We start from the raw sequence: 6,682 nt of genomic DNA on the forward strand, positions 1-6,682 counted from the left end.
GATGCTACACTAGCATCAGGAGTGTTCTGAACAGCAGACCACAAGTCCCTGTCCTAGCAAGTCAGTGTCTTTACTTCCAGTAGGAACACCCAATAAATAGTGAATATAAAGTTCTAGATTCTCAGAAGACAACTGTTGAAGTCATCATTCTCTTTGTTTGTCATGTGATGTCACTAAGATATCTCACAGTCAGTCTGGAGAGGGAACCCAGGCCAAGTATATGTGGTAAGTGTATAGATAGGTGGAAAAGCCTCAGGTCTTCTCTTTCCTATGCTAAGACATGCTGCAAATTCTCAGAAAAAGTGTCCTGTCTGATGATACATATTTTGTCATGGTTCCTGTATGAGTTGAGAAGCACAGAAACCTTTGCTTCTCTCAATCCTCAGGATGGGGGATGGTTGTTACTACTCTCTCTGTTTAGCTCAAGGATCAGCCCTTAGTTAGTACAACTTTGGGTATTAGCATGCATGAGTTCTCTCTCTCTCTCTCTCTCTCTCTCTCTCTCTCTCTCTCTATATATATATATATATATATATATATATATATATGTATATAATTTGTAGATGATAGAACCTCTTAGGCAGAGTAGCCACCCCTACCTCAGTCTTGCTTTGGTTTCTTCCAACTGTTCCTCTGGTGGATTGTGTCTCTTTATATAGGTCTTAATAAGGAATGCATCTCCACATAATCTGATCTGTTTCTCCCCTAAGCAATACTCTGTGCCCAAGTAGGATGAGATGGGCACATTCCTCTGGTTACTCAATGGTAGGATTATTCTAAGCACTGTTGTTTGATTAAATGGCCACATCATCAGTGGTACTTTGAATTTCCATGAACACCCTGGCTTGCCACCAAATCACTTTGTTCTTCAGATCAAAACAGAATTGCCAGTCACTCTATTTCTTTCCTCTAAAAACCATTTTCATAGTCCATGACAATAACTTTTATTTTTATGAAATTACATCATTTCCCCATTGCCTTTACTTCCTCCAACTCCCTTCTATGTATACCCCTTGTTTGCTCTCAAATTTGTGACCCCTTTCTTTGATTGTTATTATGCACTTATAGTTACATAAATGTGCATAAATATGCAAATACAACCATACAATTCCACTTAGTGCTGCTTGCATGTATATGTTTTTAAGGCTGACTGACTTGGTATTGGATAACCAATTGGAGGCTCATTCCTGGTGAATGGTAACTCTCAAATTCTCAGCATTCCTTAGTTGCCTATAGTTCCTTGTCTAGGGGTAGGGCTCTGGTGAAATTTTCCCCTTCCATGTTAGCATGTCTATCGGTATTGTCCTTGTTCAGGTCTTTGTAATCTGGTTTTCATAGGATCTGTTTTGAGGAAAGTTTCTATCTGTTTAGCTAGACACAACCAAAATAAGTCAAACTGATATGTCCTAGTGTGCATTTGAAAATCATCTGTAGCAAGAATCTTAAAAGGTCTTATTAAATAAAAACAAACCCGGAGCCAGGTATTGGGGTGAACGCTGAAAGATCAGAGAAACAGAACCAGCCACAGCTAACCTCACCTCGCCAATTCCTCAGATCTCATTTCCTCAAACTGGAAGCCTCTGAGTCCTCACCCAAACGGATCTCAGCTGTACTGCTGCTAAAAGTCTAAAAGCTTAACCAGGCTCTAGTTCCTGGTCCTCACACCTTACATACCTTTCTGCTTCCTGCCATCACTTCCTGGGATTAAAGGCATGTGTCACCATGCCTGGCTGTTTCCAGTATGGCTTTGAACTCACAGAGATACAGACAGATCTCTGCCTCCAAAATGCTAGGATTAAAGGTGTGTGTGCCACCACTTTCTGGCCTCTATATCTAGTGGCTGTTCTGTTCTCTGACCCCAGATAAGTTTATTAGGGTGCACAATATATTGGGGAACACAATATTACCACAATCATCTACACATCTGTGGTGCCTTAGCTGTGGTAGAAGGTGACCCCTCTTTAATTATATATATATATATATATATATATATATATATATATATATATACATACATATATGTAAATATAAATAATTATATAATGGATATAAATATATAAGTAAGTATATATTTATATTTAGAATTTTATATATATATATATATATATACACATTTAAATACAACCTTCTGAGTCCATTTAATGTTTCTCATATATATTTGGGTTTAGGGCTGACCACTTGGGACTGGAGAGCCTATCAGGGCTCATCCCTGGAGAAGACTGAATCTGCCTTTTTCAGCAGCAATTGATTGCCTGTAGTTCTTCATCTAAGTACGGGGCCATATGAAATGTCCCCGTGTTGTCATTGTGCTGATCTTATTTAGATGACTGTGCTAGTGAGAATTCACAGGTGTAGATCACACATTATATACAGAAAACACTATCTTGTAGTAGATATCCTGCTTCTCTGGCTCTTACAATCTTTTTATCCCCTCTTCCATGATGGTAACTGAGCCTCAGTTGTAGGTTTGTGTTTTAGATGTGTTTGTTAGGGTTGGCCACTCCACAGTAAGTTGCTCTCTGAATTTTGACCAGTTGTGAATTTCTGTAATGCTCTGTGTTGAGGGGAGCTTAAAGGAGTGTAAGCAGACAGGGGAAGTCAAGGCCAGCTCCCTGAGATGATGGCTTCTTGTTCCCAGAAGATTCTGAGATACAGCCGGAATGCACAGGGGCATATATCTTTGCAGGGCCAGTGTGGGGGAAAGGTAGGATACAGGGAGTCAATATATACCCAAGCCAGTATCTGTTTAACAGACTTCCATCCTTAGGCTTTACCCATCCTAAAGGGATAAGCCTGTTCCTTTCCCTTTCTCTGTGACTATATCTACAGTCTTTCCCTGTTGTTCAATTCTTTGTTCATGCCAGAGAATTAACTCAGTAATTCCATAGACAATTACCAACCGCCCCCACCCCTGTTATACATGGCTCCCTTTCCTTTGCATTTTTACATTAATTTATTTATTGTGCATATACAGGTGCAAATGTGGGCCACAGAACCCATGTCAGAAGACATCTTAGAAGAGTCTGTTTTCTTCTATCATGCAGGCTCTGGGGATTGAACTCAAGTCATCAGGCTTGGCAGCAAGGGCCTTTATCCATTACATCATCTTTCTGGTCCTGCATTCTTGCTTTTTTTTCCTTCACCCTTCCTTCCAGACTTGTTTATAAGATTTTTTCCTAGGTTGCTCAGATCAAGTGCTACTACTCCAAGTAGTAGCCTTATGGCTGCTTTTGTCTTCATGACACATTACTTGTGAATGGGAGGAAGTGGCATTCCAGTATTCTTGCAGACATGGTGTGCTACTTGCACTCCATTTGGTAGTTTGTGGTGCCCAGGATACAAACTGAGGAAGCATAATTTGGACTTTTCAAATATCTGTGACCTGCCTCCAAACTGGTCAGTTTTAGTGGGCAAAACTGTTGATTGCAGTTTCAAGGCTCTTTGGTCAGCCTACATTTCCATCTTTATTCTTCTGATGCGTCTATCATTATTTAAAAAACCACAACCTCTGTAGACTGCCAGAGCTAGGCCTTCAAATAACATGACATGGTCTAGTGACCATGTGTTCCTGCTTTTTTGTTTCCATGACTCAGGGTTGGTTGGGGTTGGCAGGATATATAGGACAAGTTGTCAGCTCATCATCATGATTTCTGATGAAGCAGTCCATTGAGCTTGCTGCAGAAGGCTCATCCAGCCTATTGTAAACCTGCAGGTTTGCCCTGGAAACTTATAGAAGAAGCCATTTCATGGATGTAAAGATTTTTATACTTTGGGTATCATCTGCCCTTTTTCATTTTTTGTGCATTTTTATTCCACTGAGTTTATGCTATCTCGTATTTTGATTTGTATTTTCCATTACAATGAGCATTAGTTTGTATTCTGAAAAGTTTTTTTTTTCAAAAGTAACTTGACTTCTCACCAGATCTGCAGCCTAAGCCTAATATGGAGTAATTGGTTCACAGTCTCCTCATTCAAGAGCTACACACCAATTTCCTGAGAATAGTACATGTCTTTGAATTTGATAACATTCTTTTTTTTCAGAAATGTTAACTACAGGAAGTTCTTCCTGAGAACGACTTACAGACAGTTCATTGATTTACAAAGTATAAACCTCCCATAGGACACTCTTTACAACAGCCTTGCTAGTTATTATGGTTTCCTTGATTTTCAGTGACCCAGTATACAGCTGTAGGTCCCTTAGGAATATGCAGTTAGGCCATTTGCATGTCTCATTGCTTTGGTGCTCCAGCTTCCTACTCCCTGGGGACCTCAATACTACCCTTTTAGTCAAAGGCTTCATAAATCTTGGTCACAGAGCATAATCTGAGCAGGAATACTCACTGGTTTGTTGTGGGTGGCACACTCAGTCCCCTTTGCCTGAATACTTACTCCTCTGAGTGCCCTCTCTCAGCTTAACATATGTTGAACATATGTCACTTATATACCTAAGGAAGATTGTGGTATAGAGTTTCTTTTCTCAACTGTGATTAGTCTTAACCAGCAGCTACTAGCAGCTCAGTTATTGTGGGTACTGCAGATGAAGATGAGGATATGCAGAAGGATGAAGAGCAGAAGTCAGAGGAAGAGCAGGAGGAAGAAGAGAAGGAGGCAGAGGAAGATGAAAAAGAAGTAGGAGATGGGTAAGAGGAATAGGAAGAAGTAGAAGAGGAAGAAAAGAAAACATCACAAACTGTTCTTGTGCACAGTGAAACCAGATATCCTGTCATTACCGAGGCCTGCAGAGTGGTGATGGCAAGCTTCTAAGTGATGATAGTGACGTTTCTACTGTTTAATCCTGATGCTCTGATTTCACTGTCAAAGAATCTTACTTACCCACTAGCACTTTTCTGGCCTCAACTAATGTAACCATTTCTAGACAGCAATACCCCATAGCCTTGATGCTCTCCCTCCATTTTTGTCTGCCAAGGCCATGCCTATTTTCAAGAATGCTAATGATGAACCATTGTTGCCTCCATTATCCCAGTCCCCATCTATCAGCAACTTTGCATCTTACCCCATGAGCCTTGCCAGAGCATGAACTCCTGTTTCCCAGGAGGCTCTTGCAGTCCCTGTACAATCTGAATCCCCACAGGCCCTCTTCAAACCTCTGGCACAGGAACAGCTCCCTCTCTACAGATGTTGGAGCATGCTGTACCAGCTTCTCCCTTGGCTGGCTCTTCTCTCCTGTCTATCAGGTCCAGCTGAGCCTGCTTGGCTCTTGCTGAGCTGGGACTTCACTCTGGGTATGGCTTGGCAGCAGCTTCATGAACTCTTCCCCCCTTTCTGGCCACTCACCTAGCTTTAGCATTGTGAGTTCTGTGGCCAATATGCAGTGTTGACTACAATATCAGAAACAGGGTAGGGAGGGCAAGTGCTGGGAGTGAAGGCCCCTGTGTGGATAAGACTTAGGCAAGCTTTTCTCCTTCAGGAGCAGGGATGGGGTAGCACTGACTCTTCCTGTAAAAGGAAGACCACTTATACAGGTTCAGAAGTTTCAGAGGTATCTAGGGAGTGCAATACTCACAGACCGTCTCCATCGAGGAAACAAGCCTCCTCACAGGGCTTCAAAATTGACACTAGAGATCTATTTTGCTCCTTGAGCTGCTTTTGTCCTTCATTTGCCTTATAGCAGCTCGTTTTATTTCAGCTTCTGCTGCTTGCCCATCCCTGAGATGGGGACCATGCTGTAGGCCCAATGAGATGCAGGTGATTCCACTCAGAGTCTCTGAGTCAACCCGTTGTGGGTCACCATAGCAGCATAGACACTAGCACCTTTCTCCAGTGTCATTGGAGATGGCATTCCCAAATGTCCCAGATATCTGGATGTCCTCAACTGCAAATGTTCTGCCTCTCCACAAGACAGCCATTCTAGCAAATTTCTAACGTGAGAGGTGTAGCAACCAGGCAGCCATGTTATGTCTATGGCTGACTGCATGCCACTTAATCCTCATTGCTTCCTGTGTAGTCAATAGTAATGCTGCATCACTCTTTAATTGACCCCTTTCTTGCCTAGAGGCCTCTGGAAGCAGGTGTGTCACCTTGGGTCATCCAGGAAGCCCAGGACAAGAGAGTTAGTAGAGCTATGTTTTTTATTTAGATCTACCTCCCACAGATATGACAGAAAGGAGCAGAATTGAAGAGTGGGGCCCAACACGACCGTCTTGTACAGTCAATCAGGCAGATGCTCATACAGTGTTGAGCCTGGATGGTCATGCACATCCTTTTAGCACCTGAAACACAGTAGCCCATAGGGGCCATAATGACAGACATAATAAATGACTTACTGACTGAATGAATGAATTAGGTGCTTTGGAAAGTGGAGAGTGTCAGCTGAGAAGAACAAGGATGTAGCAGCAGTCTTCATATAGCAGATTCACCTTTTATGCCATGGGTGTCCTTTGCCTCAGATCTCACTTCCTAGGAGATGCTTCCACCTCCGATTGTACTTTAGTCAACTGTCTGGATGGTAACTACTTCCATGGCAAATACTTACAGGACATCTGGAGATCCATTAGCATGGGGGTATGCACAGCCTGCTAGAAGAGAGCATGTATTTCAGCATCAAGACATACCACAGAGTGAGATCAGTAGGCACTGCCCTGTCAGGCACTGCCTGCAGGTGCAACCTCACCCCTACATTGTTCACAGAGCTGCTGGGTGTGTTGTCCTCCTGATCTTTCAA

Source organism: Peromyscus californicus, unplaced genomic scaffold (assembly GCF_007827085.1).
Source record: "Peromyscus californicus insignis strain IS unplaced genomic scaffold, ASM782708v3 Scaffold_10__1_contigs__length_136768540, whole genome shotgun sequence".
Taxonomy (NCBI): domain Eukaryota; kingdom Metazoa; phylum Chordata; class Mammalia; order Rodentia; family Cricetidae; genus Peromyscus; species Peromyscus californicus.